At 40.2% G+C, this 15,000-nt stretch overlaps 2 protein-coding genes and 1 long non-coding RNA gene across 4 annotated transcripts in view; 2 read left to right on the top strand and 1 right to left on the bottom strand.

Moving 5' to 3' along the window:
• LOC116038066 (NACHT, LRR and PYD domains-containing protein 3-like) overlaps window positions 1-15,000 on the top strand; it is a 1,733,742-nt gene that overhangs the window by 289,217 nt on the left and 1,429,525 nt on the right. The gene's annotated exons all lie outside the window — the stretch shown is intronic.
• The window catches only part of LOC116038244, a 133,028-nt gene that overhangs the window by 40,850 nt on the left and 77,178 nt on the right, over window positions 1-15,000 (top strand). The window lies entirely within an intron of this gene.
• On the bottom strand, window positions 546-9,867 carry LOC118495147. Its single transcript, XR_004897471.1, has 3 exons — window positions 9,857-9,867; window positions 3,881-3,884; window positions 546-750 (listed from the first exon to the last, which is right to left on the bottom strand). It is a non-coding gene; the product is annotated as an uncharacterized LOC118495147 (long non-coding RNA).

Here is a 15,000-nt window from a genome sequence, read left to right as displayed (position 1 = left end):
AAACTGATCTTGTGTTGATGTTTCAACCTGACAGACAACGGACTCAGACACGCCTTAAAAAAAGCTTTTGAAGGATACAACAGTGTACAAATACTTGTACTGTTGAGTATACTGTGAAACATGGTTCTCATGAATGTCTCAACTAATCATAATCTGTAAAAAATTGATTTTGCTCCAGGTGTGTGTTTGTGTGTGTGTGTGTGTGTGTGTGTGTGTGTGTGTGTGTGTGTGTGTGTGTGTGTGTGTATGTGTGTGTGTGTGTGTGTGTTCGCTCCTTCATTAAACTTCCGTATGGATTTATTTTAAAATTCTGCACTTTGTTCTCAAATAAAAAGAACATGTTAAATTACACTCTGTTCATTGTTGTTTAACCAAACTTTAATGTTTTAATGTCTTTCCTATTAACCCAGGTCCAGATAACAATATCAACAATATTTATTTCAGGGAAGGCATAAACCAACCATAGGGGTCCACTCTGTAATACTGGTCACTTCTCTTCTACACTACATCTGGAGTGAAGCTATATTGTCATTTAGTTGCTCAGATGCTCAGTACTAGTACCTAGCAGTGGTAGTAGTAGTAGAGTAGTAGTGGATTGGTGTTTGCTATTGCTATTATGAGGTATCACCATATCTGTTCTCTTTAGATTAGATTATATGATATCAAGGGGAATGGCTGTACTTACAAATCCTGGGTGTTGTGACACTGTTTTTGCTTTTAGATCAACAAATAATAACCCCAAATAATTGTCTTGATACTGTCATGAATAAGATTTTTTATAGTCTTCCTGTACGCAGTGTACCGGTACTGCCTAGGGATAAGTATGTTGGAAACTTCATTTCATTCCTGTTTTTCATGCATGTTTATTGTCTATGCAACACATCTCTAGTCGCCTATAACTGTTTAAGTTGGTTCATAGGACTCAGTGTAAAAATAATGTAATTAACATAAACAATTAACATACTCATGCATGCTGGCTTGAAGGGGACCATGATCTTGCCTGAAATGTGTGTATGCTATCTTCAGCACAAACGGATTCAGGCAGCATGCCCCAAATCCTGGATGCTGAGTGAGAAACGTCACCAGTAGCGGAGATAGCGTGGGTGTTTGGGTGCGGATGCCCCAGAGTCCCGTACGAATTAGGGGCCCCTCAAAAGACGTCCAATTTGCGTCACTCGACGAGAACGGGGCCCATCGTCAAGTGACACATAGCAGATTAGTAGCTGAAAGAAGCTAATTACTTCATATGATCTCACATTGACATAATCCAGCTCTTCTTCTCTTCGTTACAGTCACTTAACTCACGGTTACAACGGTAAACCTGCACAACAATGACAACTACCAGGCAACTAAACACTACATTATAAGCAGACATGTTAAATAAACAGAAATCATGAAGTTACATTTGTATTTCGAACAAACGGAAAACTTATCAGCATATTTTAACACAACTCTATTTACCGCCTTGCATCATGGGAGTTGACCAGCCAATGAGCCACGCTGTCTTTGTTTGACAGTATAACCTTCAAATGCATAATGCAACCCCTTCTATCTGCTTCTTTTCTCAAATTGCTTTTTTGTTTTTTCCAAAAATTAGTCAATATTTATCCAGGGAGTACAGTTAGACAGTAGCAGCACTATATATATATATATATATATATATATATTTATATATACACAAAGGCGAATGCGGTGTCCATGTATATGGCAGCATAGTGAGCGCCCTGCCAAGTCCCCCCTTAGTTGCTGTTGCTAAGTCCGAGCTTGTTGTACTTAGTTACTGTTGCTAAGGCCAAGCTTCTCCTACTTAGCAACAGTAACTAAGGGTGGCGTGAGGTGCGAATTTATAATGTAAACGTTATGTACCTTCCTGATAGCACTTAAGAGAATAGTTACGGAAATGGAGAGAAAATATAAATCTGGCAAATTAAAAAGAAAAGAACGAGATAGAAGGAGAAGTGTGGTAGCATCGTGTGCTCCTTTCACATCGTACTTCTCATCATCATCATCATCATCATCATCATCATCTTCATCATCATCATCATCATCATCCATGACTCAACACTGTCAAAATGATAATAATACCGTTAACGATGATCATATATATATAGTAGTGCTAGCCCTACTAGCCTGACACCGGCTAACGATGATGCTAACAGCAGTCAAGCCCAGAAAAGCTCACCGGAGGGGACGACTGCCACCGGCAGTTTGAAGTGGAGGATACCTCGTCGGTCGCGGATGCCTCTGGTTCCAGCAGCAGCGCCAGCATGGGTCCTTCAGAGGCGCACCGCCTAGCCAATGTCCTGTCTGAAGCCTTCTGAGGTTTAAAATACTGCAGGAGGAGCAGGACAACATGCAACTGGAAATAACCTTCAGGAAGAATCACTGGATGTCAACACTGCTGTGATCTTATTGACAGAACTGTGGCTCAGATCAGAGAGTTACGCACAGAGGAGGCCTCTGACAGCATGGAGAACACAGCAAGAAATAAGGCCAGAGAAAGAGACGCAGACACCGAGTTTGCGGAGCAGAGGGTTCTCAAGAGAAGAAGACATGTTGACGAGGACGCAGAGGACGACCAGATCGAGGACAGCAGACGCCGCTTCAAAGCTGATATTTATTTTTACATTCTCAATGTTTTTGTGGGGAAGTTTGAAAGTCGATTCTCAGACTTCAAAAAAATGGCCAAACTGTTCTCAGTACTCTGCCCAAAGCGGTTTGATCACCCTGATGCTGAGGAGAAAATGCTTGAGCTGGCCCGTTCCTACTCAGAAGACATGCCCAAGCCAGAAGACGCAGTGGAGGAGTTTTGCTCTTTTCGTGCATTGTATTCTGAGTTAAACATGGATCTCACCACCGACGCCGTCCTGCCGTTCCTCATTGCCAACGACATGGATAGAGCCTACCCACACCTGACCATTCTCCTCAGGATTTATAAAACCCTTCCCATCAGCAGCACCAGCACCGAACGAACTTTCAGCCGTCTGCTGCTCATTAAGACATACTTGCGTTCGTACATGGATGAGGACAGACTGTCTAATCTCACCTTGCTGTGTGTGGAGCGGGACATACAGACAAGGACAAACTGGTTGTCAGTCAGTAACGGAGCATCGACAGCAGTCCTAATGTCATTTTATTGTGAAAATCTGCTCCTGTTGCAGCCCTTCCTGCCTGCTTCCTGACAGGTGGAGCTGGGAGTCATTCCAGGAAACAGCTCACCTGTGTCAGAGATTTCTCTCCAGGCGGAGAGTGACCCTCTTCTTCATCAACTCTTCTTCATCAACTCTTTGGACTGTTTGAAGAAACTGTAAGTTGCTGTTTGTTACTTTAACAACACGTTAGTCTTTGGTCTCTTCAGGGTTAGTTTCTGGCTCTGTAAAGTTAAATATAATGTTTCTACTTCTCTTCTTATTTCCTGAGAAAGTTTGGACGACTCTTGTGTTGAAGATAAATCTCCATGTTGGTGATTTACTGGAATCAAACAACTCTAATGTTTCTGCTTAAAGAGTGTGTGTGTGTGTGTTCTTGTTTAACTGTATTTGTGGGGTCCAAAAACTGGGAATACAGTATACTTGTGGGGTCCGGACAGCTTTGTGGGGCCAAAATGCTGGACCCCACAAGGTTAAAGGTCTGTTTGAGGGTTAAGACTTGGTTTTAGGATTAGGGTTAGAATTAGGTTATGGTTAGGGTGAGGGTAAGGGTTAAGGTTAGGAATTTAGTTGTGATGGTTAAGGTTAAGGTTAGGGTAAGGGGCTAGGGAATGCATTATGTCAATGATAGGTCCCCACAAAGATAGTGAAACGCACTGTGTGTGTGTGTGTGTGTGTGTGTGTGTGTGTGTGTGTGTGTGTGTGTGTGTGTGTGTGTGTGTGTGAGACACACCTCTAATGTTTCTGCTCAAAGGTTCAAGGTTCAAGGTTCAGCTTTATTGTCATTATACAACACAATTGTCCAATGAAATATAATCATCATTTACAGCTGCTCTGATCAAGATCCGTTACCAGCCGGGCTGCCTCTGTGGACTTTGGTCTAAAATATCGGGAAAAAAAGTCAAACATTGTCAAAGAATATTCCAAAAATACGATGAAAACTCTGAAAAAAGCAACAAAAACATAGAAAAAAAGCAGCAAAAATTTCTGAAAACGTGACAAAAACCTTAAAAAAAGGCACAAAAACTTCTAAAAAGCGCCCCATAAATCCTGCTTATGTGTACATAATGTGTCCACATGTGTACGAATCTAATTGAGATTTTCTACCAAGCTAGTCTTTGGTCTCTTCAAGGTTAGTTTCTGGCTCTGTAATTTTAAATATAATGTTTGACTGATGTGGAGACAACACGACTCAGCTCTTTTATTCTCTAACTAAATCAACTAATATGGAACTGCGTCACTATGAGCTGGCACTCCTCCAACAGGAAGTAGTGTCCAATCCTAATCAGGACCCTCTACAGTTAGAGGAGGTGTAGACCACACTCTCAGCAATCATTTGATGTAACAGTGGCGAGAACAAACTTCTGACGTCTAAATTCCTGCATTCAGATATATTAGTATGCACGAATTTAAGTTATAAAATGTTGTAGGTTTCCACAGGATGAAGCCGTAGCTCGACACTAAGCTTTGAAATATCTTCACCACAGGTTGTATCTTAGACATAAAGCCCTGTTCAGATCACAGTGTTTAAACCGTAATTAGGGTTAGGGTTAAGGTCCCATGGCATGAAAATGTCACTTTATGAGGTTTTTAACGTTAACATTAATATGAGTTCCCCCAGCCTGCCTATGGTCCCCCAGTGGCTAGAAATGGTGATAGGTGTAAACCGAGCCCTGGGTATCCTGCTCTGCCTTTGAGAAAATGAAAGCTCAGATGGGCCAATCTGGAATCTTCCCTTTATGATGTCATAAGGGGAACGGTTACCTCCCCTTTCTCTGGTTTGCCCACCCAGAGAATTTGGCCCACCCATGAGAGAGAGAGAGACATCATTCATCATCATCAAACGAGCAAAGTGGCAGTTGGTTAAGGAAGGTCAAGGCTCTGAATTTTAACAAGTTCACAGACAAAAAGCAGAAGTATTCATCAAGAGTTTACTTTGTTGGCAGGCATACCACAGACACCAAAATGTTAAGACGGGCAGGATTTGCAGGCAGATTCAGTCAAAACAAAAGGTTAGCAATGCTACGACGAGGAGACATAATAGACTAGGCTGCTGTGCAAGTGTACAGTCTTAACTCTAAAGTCTTTGGATTTGGTAATGAGGATCGTGACGGCAGGCAGGTGTGAGGTGACAGGCAAAGGTAGGAACACAATGAGGACACCTGGTGGGCAGAAGTTGAGGGGCAGGGTCTTAATTGGCGGCAGATGTGAGAAACATAAATGTACGACGGAGCATTAGGGCCACATCAAAGAAAAAAAAATAAGGAGGAAGATATTTTTTTTAATTTATTTTGCATTTCGAGAATAAAGTCGAAATGTCGAGAATAAAGTCAACATGACGAGAATAAAGTCGAAATGTCAAGAATAAAGTCAACATGACGAGAATAAAGTCGAAATGTCAAGAATAAAGTCAACATGACGAGAATAAAGTCGAAATGTCAAGAATAAAGTCAACATGACGAGAATAAAGTCGAAATGTCAAGAATAAAGTCAACATGACGAGAATAAAGTCGAAATGTCAAGAATAAAGTCAACATGACGAGAATAAAGTTGAACTATACCATTTCGAGAATAATGTTGAAATGTCGAGAATAAAGTTGAAATGTCGAGAATAAATTCAACTCCTTTATCACTTAATAGAGCGACTGTCCGCCATGCCAGCTGCCATGTAGGAAACATCATAGATATGGGTTACGTCCTTGGAGTGCCACGCTCGCCTGAGCTCCACTCCTTCAGGATCAGACAAATCAATTGTCTTATTGTGTCTTGTGATACAACATATGCGTAGGTGTAACCATCGATACCCTCGCATCTGTCCATTACAAGCTATTTCAGTTGGCCACCTCTTCCAAGTTTGTGTGGTTTCTCCTTCTGAACAGACGCAATTTTCGGCACAATCTCTTCAAATTCCTAATACTTATCATCATACTGTGTTTATGTGCTAAAAGAGAAAGAGTTCATGCATTTTGAAGAATACTATAGGTAATATAGCTAGTAGTTTGGTTTATTCTCAAAAGTCCGACTTGATTCTTGAAATATCAAGTTTTTTCTCGACATGTCGACTTTATTCTCGAAAAAGTATTTCAACTTTCTTGAAATATCAACTTTATTCTCGTCATGTTGACTTTATTCTCGACATTTCGACTTTATTCTCGACATTTCGACTTTATTCTCAAAATGCAAAATAAATAAAACATCTTCCTCCTTAATTTTTTTCCCTTGATGTGGCCCTAATGCTCCGTCGTATAAATGAGATTTCACCATTTGATTGATTTCTGAATCAAATGGTGATAACTGTGTAGAATAATTGACAAAAAGCTTTTCATAAAAATGTCTTCATTTATAGATCAAATGAAAATCAAGCACACTAATGGCTAAATTATGTTGCCTCTAAAGGCCGAGACACACTAACCAGACGGCCGACTGTTGGCAGAAAAGGCAGTTGGACTCATCAGTCGGCTCCCGTCGGTCCAAAAAGTGCCTCGGAACACATCGAAGTGACGCTGTTATGGAGACGTAATACGTAATAATAATATAAATACGTTAATAATGTTCCTTAATGACTAACACTCTTTCAATACAGTCAGAACTGAACTACATTCAGAAACAGCATCTCTGAGCTGGTGATGACGTCATGGCGCCATCTGGTGACATCAGCAGGAACTACAAGCAGAGCTCCACCAAACATATTCACACGTTAAAACATGTTTACAGATTTTATTAGTTTCATTTCTATGTTTTTATCTTACACACTCACCCCACTTTTTAAATTACATTTGATTACATTTTATGTATTCATGTTGTAATACTTTTAAAATTAAAAGTATTTCTTTTTAAAAACAGAATGTATTATTTACTTTAGTATATATTTGTAAAAATGACAGATACCCCCATTTAGTGTATGTGTTATGTGAGTATAAAGGCGCCGTTGGTACAGTGAATATAAACTTTCCACTGAAGAACAGCCCACGGAAATATTGTTATTTTGGAGATAACGTTACTGATATTGTGATTTAGTATTATATTATATTAAATATTGTATATTGTTCCAACTAGTGCAGTTAGGCGTCTGAATGAATGTTGGAGTGTGTGTGTGTGTGTGTGTGTCTCTGTCTGTGTGTGTGTGTGTGTGTGTGTGTGTGTGTCTCTCTGTGTCTCTCTGCGTGTCTGTGTGTGTGTGTGTGTGTCCGTCATTCTGACCAATCAGTGAAAAGCACTATTAACCTCCACAGACGTGTGAAAGTCCCTTGTGTTGCATTCATGGGGCATTTCTGGAGATTAAAAAGTGGTCTTCCTCTCTTTCTAACAGGACCCATCAGAGACCAGACCCTGCTGAAGCTGAACCTGAACCTGAACCTGAACCTGAACTCAGCTGTGTGTCCATGAAGAGTAACCGGTCCATGGAGCCACCGCTACTTTAAAAAAAGACCTGTAAGGGAGAGCAGAATAGAAATGGAGGAGAGGCTACTTGAAATGGAGGAGAGAGGATTGATGGAGAGACTTGAATGGCAGAAGGAGAGAATTGCAATGGAAAGGTAAATTGAAATGTTAAGAAGAAGATTGAGGTGAGTTGTGAACATCCAGCAAACTGGAACGAGTCTCATTGGATGTAACTACGTCCCGTCTGGGTTGTTTTTTGTTTTTGTTTGTAATTTTGTGGAAAGACATTATTGTAGCAGATGACTGAAATGAGAATATTTTTGTAAAATAATTTCCTGTCTTACTCAAAATATCTTTATGTTTAGACAACATTTTGAAATATTATATTTAGATTTATTTTAATTCTGATTTCAAAAGATATTTTTATTGATTTCTGGACAGAAAGTAAAACATTATTGGCATTTAATTGTTAATAATTAGGCCTACAGACATATTCATATTAATATTATATTTTAGCACGGAGATTTTACCTGAACATGTGACCCTCAATAAATGTATTTTTCTATCAGGACTCAGAAGAGACCAGAGTCTCCTGAACCTGAACCTGAACCTGAACCCAGCTGTGTGTCCTTTAAGAGCGACCGGTCACAGGGACGCTTTATTGACTTTAAAGGAGAGCAACCCTCTGCTGAAAAGAGGTAAGCTGTTATTATTATAATATTACTGAATCATGTTTTAACTTTTATGTATCCAGAGAAGTTTTTGGAGTTTATTTTCAGCATCTTTCTTCTTCACATATATTTATATTCTCACATCTGAAAGTTGTCCAGTTAAACTAGTCTTCAACTCTTGACTTTAGGTAAATATTGGATCTGGTTTGGTCCAATATATTCTCTGGTGTTTCAGCTTTTTAACCCTGTTTTTTGTGTAGTTTATTGAACTTCTTTGTGTTGATCTTGTTTTAGTTGCTGCTTGTATCTCCAGCAGTTTTTGTTTCTGAATAATAAAAAGTGAATTTCCATCCCTGTTGGTCTTACTCTCTGTGTAACAGGATCCATCAAAGACCAGACTCTGCTGAACCTGAACCCAGCTGTGTGTCCTTCAAGAGTGACCGGTCACATAAACGCTTTATTAACTTTAAAAGTCAACAACCCTCTGCTGAAATGAGGTAAGCTGTTAATAATATTATAATATTGCTGATTCATGTTTCAACTTTTATGTATTCAGAGAAGTTTTGATATTTATTTTCAGCGTCTTTCTTCTTCACATATATTTATCTTCTCACATCTGAAAGCTGTCCAGTAGACCAGTCTTCAACTGTAGATCTCAATTTAATACTGGACCTGGTTTGGTCCAATATTATCTGGTGTTTTTGCCTAATTAAAAAGCATTTTAAATCTCCCATAGCCATAGGGTAGGATAAAAATCATGAATGGCAAAATTCTTCCCAAATTTTCTTCTCCAACTGGGAATACCAGGGGGATGGTTGGGATGTATGTGCCTCAGAGTGCCCCTTCCAGGGTAACTTCATCTGCACGTCCCCCCTGGAGAACCAGCGACCCTTGGTAAGTGTTTGTGTCACCTGGGTCAGGACACTATTTGCCATGAGAAGACTTCTGCCATTTGAGTGTGGACACTTAAGGCCAACTTTCAGTGAGTGGGTTCATGACCAGACCCCCCCCCCGCCCAGTCTTCTGACCCAAATTGGTCAAAACGCAAAATTCTTCCCAAATGTTGTACGTGGGTTTGCCAGTTGGATGTCAGATCAGAAGTCAATAAGGGGTAGAAAAAAAAAGAAACCACCATCCAACAGTATCCTCAGTCCAGGTCAGCAGTTCTCCCCGACTACAAACAGGCCATCTAAGCTCTGCTTCCCCCTCCTGAGTCTGCTGACGGTTTGCCAAAATCGTTTTGAGGCCAACAGAAAGTTTTTCACCATTGACTCCCCAAAATCCTTCTACCTACAAATGTTTGGCTCCATGACCACAGAAGCTGGAGACCTCCTGGCATCATGATACCAGTCTGCTGCTTCAGGAGTCCTTTAGGCCAACCATGTTGTATCCCTTGTTTATTCTCAGGAAAAAAGCAACCCTGGAAATCCCATACCTTCTCTACACCGTCTATGACAGAGTATCCGTCTACATAGTACGGTCCAATCTTTTTTTCCCCGCGGTTTAGGGCATGCTGAATGAAAATGTTTTCTGAAAACATCACGCTCACCTCACGCTGAGTCGGTGACATGTTTTCCACCCCATAATCTGATGGAGGTGGGTAGGCGCCAATGTAGTTTAGATGCTGGCGAGCGCTGAATTTGTGCGGGAAGTGACCTTTGGACTTGTCTGCAAATCCCAAAGCTTTGGGTATTGCGGCGAGTTTCATGCCAAGAAAAGATAACGAGTCGATAAAACGTAACCGGTAATCGGTTTCAGTGAAACTGATAATCTTACTTCCTTGCATCAGAATCGTCGGTGTCATTCCTAAACGGACCATGCTTTTTAGGATCAGGTAACTGTCAAATCCTTTTGCATTGTGCGCAATAAATGTTGCATTACTATAGTGAGGTCTCCTGAACTTCATGAGAAACTTTTCGACGCAGTCCAGGCCATAACACTGCCATTCTTCACCCTGTAACGATTTTGTACACACTAGGTAGGCATGATGTTCACCGACCCTGTTGCTAAATGTCTCAAAATCGTAAAAAACTACATTCTGTGTGTGTTCTTCTACCACCTCCAGAGGCCTAATATAGCACATATGCGGTTCTGAATCGTTAGCTTCCTCCCCACAAACTCTACACTTTTCGTGCGGGCATTTGTGCTCTTTACAAGCTTCGAAAAGGTATTTACATTTTGAACATTTGTGAAACTTCTGACATGTACTGAGGTTTGAATCATCCAAAGCTCTAGCCTTTTTGTGTTTAACATAACACGTGTGTGTACGACAAGTTCTATTACAAACCGCACAGTACACAGGATTGGTATAGTCATTAGGGCATTCAGGGTCTAGGCAGAGATTACAGAGACCCGGACAATAGTGTTTCTCACTCTGACTGTAGCTTCTGTAGCAGTAATGACAGACTTTATTAACCCCTAAAAACCCATTAACATTTTTTATTCCGTAGTAGTGGCCTTGAAGCAGGAATAAAAACACGGGATTGTCAGACTTTGGGTAATCTGTTTCAAAATGGGCGATAGCACGATCCTCGGAGGCTCTGTAAAACACTACAATTTTGCGCTTTACTATCTGTTCAAATGTATTGACCTGACTGAATGTTACATCTGTTTGATCGCTCAGACCCGCGAGATACTGAAATTCTCTAGCCTGCTCAGAAGCTTGTCTATCGTCGAGATCAGGATTGATAAGCAGAGCCAGGCTGATGGCAAAGCATAGTTTATTGTTACGATTGTGTACTACATACAAAAGTTTTCTTTTCTTATTAATGATTTCACAGTCCAAAGTTTTTTTTATTTTTCGTTTAACTCCACCACCACCTCGAGGGTTTCGCACCACTTGAATAACTAATTCTAGATTGGACTCGTCGTCAATATTTCGGTTAGATTGTATCAACCGTTCCAGTAACCCTTCAAAAACGGTCTGAAAGTGTTCTTGAGAATTTTCAGCTATTATTTCGACCTGCACGATGTCATTAGGTCTAACCTCAGGTCTCACTCTCTCTGCTAAGACGGTAAAATTCCCTGAAACCTCTTGATAGAATCGGGCTAGATCTGGCACATTTCCGAGGGGTGGCACTACCAAGTTTTGACGGAATTCCAAATTGCCGAAGTTATCGCGTCTTCTTGACAAAATGTCATTGTTCAGATTTTCAACCTGTGCGAAAGTAATTTTCAGCCTGTTGTACAGAGCCTTCTATAGGTCGAAAGTCATTTTCAACCTGTTGTAAAGCGTCTTCTAAAGGTCGAAAGTAATTTTCATCCTGTTGTACAGCGTCTTCTATAGGTTGAAAGTCATTTTCAACTTGTTGTAAAGCTTCTTCTAAAGGTCGAAAGTAATTTTCATTGGGAGGGTCAATTTCATTGTCTGTTGATGGATGTGGTTCTGTGTCAGTATTATTTAAAGAAGGTTCTGTGTTTGAATTATTCAATTTGCGGATAGCCTCATGCAATCGGGTCGGTACGTAATTTACTGGCTCATTTAATTCATCGACAGTCTGAAGTAATTGGAACGGAATTATACATGACTGTTCAGGATCCATTTTGCGCGTGATTTAAAAATAAAAAAGCAAAAAAAAAAAAAATGTCACCCCTTACAACTTTTTACATATCTGAAGAATTGTCCGGAAATTGGTCAACAACAATCTGGCAATGTCCAAATTATTTCCACGGTCTCGCTCCCGTCTCGCCCTCTGTTGTCTTTGAATGTTCCTCAACGCTGCTTCTGTTGGAATGTTTAATCAGAAATTTTAATTTAATTTTAATCAAGAAAATAATAAAATATATGGATAAAAATTACCTCTGATTTGTTGAATCCTCTCCCTACGGAGCCTCACTCTGCGAATGCCTCTCCGTACTGGTTCTGTCATAAAACAGAGAAAATACATCTGTAAATAAATATATTTAATTATAAAATAAATGAATAGAATAAATATAAATAAAAATAAAAATACCTCTGATTTGTTCAGTGGTGCGGGAGGTGCTGGCTCTGTTCTCCGGGGGTGCTGCTTCAAGCTCTGTTCAATTTGAAAATATACATATATACTCATGTTCAATTCAATAAAGCTAGCTAACAATGTTAACAATGTTAATAAAGTTGTTACCTCCGGAAACCATTCTCTCTGTTTACCCCTCCCTCTCTCTCTCTCTCTCTCTCTCTCTCTCTCTCTCTCTCTCACACACACATACACACACACACCCTCTCCCCTCCCTTCCTCTCTCTCTCTGTTCACCCCTCCCTCCCTCTCTCTCTCTCTCTCACACACACACACACACACACACCCTCGCCCCTCCCTTCCTCTCTCTCTCTCTCTGTTCACCCCTCCCTCTCTCTCTCACACACACACACACACACCCTCGCCCCTCCCTTCCTCTCTCTCTCTGGTTCACCCTCCCTCTCTCTCTCACCGGCGTAATATTCATTGTTTAAAATGTAAGGTGGTAAAAACATTTAAGAGTTATAATGCAGATACACTTACCCTCAGTCATTGGGGTAGGAGTTTGAGAAGGATCCGAATGAGGTATCTCTGTCAAGACTTCAGCTCTGTCCAGCTGTTGTAGGGTCTCCAGTGGTTCTCGTCCAATATCAGGAGGAGTGCTCGATTGGGCATTTCCTTCTTCAGATACATTCAGACTTTGAACATCTTCTGCATTTTCTTCTCCTTCGCTCGTTATTTCTTCAATTTCGACATCTGCGTTGGGGGGATTATCTGAGTATATAGATATGGTATGTTCAATACAGTTAGTTTTAAAAAAAACAACGTCGATACAGTTTTTAACTAAAGCCTCTCACTAATTAACATTCATTGTTTAAAACATAACCAGTAAAAATAAACAATTTATGACATACATCTACATTAAATGGTATAATATTAAAATAGAAACTTACCCTCAGTCAGTGGGGTAGGAGCTGTCTGACGATTAGGAACCGTTTGCAGAATTTCATTATAACGATCCTGTCTTGAGAGCAGTGGTTGTATAGGATGTCTGAAATGGGTCTCCACTGTTACAATAGGTCTATTTGGTTGCATAATTGGCCGGGCATTGATCTGTGGATTTGATGTTTCAGATATTTCTTCAATTTCAAGATCTCCGTAAAAGACAGCAGGGTTTGGATTGTAATATGCATTGGTACAGCGATCAATCAACTCTGTCGATTAACAGAAAATCTGTGTCATTTATTTTATCTACGTCATAAACTTTTGTTGATAAAACATTAGTTGAGAAAACAACCTACCGTAATCTGATTGACTCAAATGAATGTCTGTGAATTCATCACTGGTAACTGTTAGGAACAGAGAGAGAGGATAGCATGAAAAAGAATATTTTCAACACCCTTAATATAATAATAATAATCATTAATAATATATGACTCACCAGGGAACTGAAGTGATGAAGTCTGCATCTTTTTCTGCCCTCTCCACTTGACCGTCAGTGTTTGAATGAACATCCCTAACCACCGTCTTTTGTGCGAAAATTGAGCGCGATCTCTCGTACATGATTGAGGGATGCATTTGCTCTTGAAAACGATACATGGAGACGCGGGTAAAAAGTAAAATACAGCTTCTATGCGTCTACATGTTTGTGTATGTGTGTGTGTGTGTGTGTGTGTGTGTGTGTGTGTGTGTGTATGTGTGTGGGTGTCAGAGCAGAGGTTGACCCCTGACCTTAGACCAGTAGACCAGTAGACACTGAAACAGCTGCCCCAGAAATAAGGTGCCTTCCTCCGGCTCGCGGGAGACAGCTGCTTTTGGTGAGCACTCAGTTTATACAGAAAGAGCTGCAGAAACAAGTCCTTAATAATTTCTCCTTTGCAATATTGTAATATTGTAATGTACTTGGAGCAGCAGAGGACACTGGGAACCAAAAATACGAACCAGAGCGATGCATGCACAGAACCGTCAACATTTTCTACAAAATGTAAAACCTAATTTGACCCATGTTATTAGTTATTAAGCTGCTCCATTTCATATAATGATAACACGCTTTGTTGGACCAAGTATGACAATGTAACCGTTGGACAATATTTTTGTGGGATGTCAGCTTAAATAGTTTAACAGCTGTAATATTTTTTGTTTGCGTTCATTCCTATATTATTAAAAGACATTGAATGCATTAACAATCGGATTCAACAATCTTAAACATAAACTATTAGTATAACAAATACTGATAAAGATATTTAACTCATTCAAAACCATCATCTACGTATTGCCTGTCACCCTCTTCTCTCACTGGCTCATTTTTAAAAAAAGCAATTTCCCGTATCACGCCCATTGGCTCATTTAAAAACACGCAATTTCCTGTCTCGATGCATTAATATGCAGTTTCCGGACTCCTCCCAGGAAACATCCGGTCTGAGGCACGCCCTCTTTCTAGAAGGTTCCGGAAGGATTGCGTCAGAAACACCTGTCAAACATCTGTCGGTACACGATCCGTTCTGCCTGCACGATCCGTTCTGCACATGCGCAAGATAATACTGTTTTACGTATCCATACGACCTGCACAATCTGTTCCACGCTAGCCTATGGCTAGCCTCCACCGGGAAGCTAACGTTAGTTTAGCTAACAGCTAATTCGGCTAACCGCTAGCTGACAGCTAGATTCAGTCTAAAATAACGTTAACTCAAACGTAATGGGAAAAGCAGGCTACAGCTAAATTAAGACTTCACAGTAATAACAATAAAGACAAGTATTGAGTGATTGTATTTTAAATGAGCACAAGTAAAGTAGAACTGACGTAACAGCTGTTATATATGTTAGGTGTTTGTTATATATGTCAACGTTTATTTTCAAGTTTTATTT

Source organism: Sander lucioperca, chromosome 5 (assembly GCF_008315115.2).
Source record: "Sander lucioperca isolate FBNREF2018 chromosome 5, SLUC_FBN_1.2, whole genome shotgun sequence".
NCBI lineage: Eukaryota > Metazoa > Chordata > Actinopteri > Perciformes > Percidae > Sander > Sander lucioperca.
This window is presented reverse-complemented; position numbering and strand designations above follow the sequence as displayed.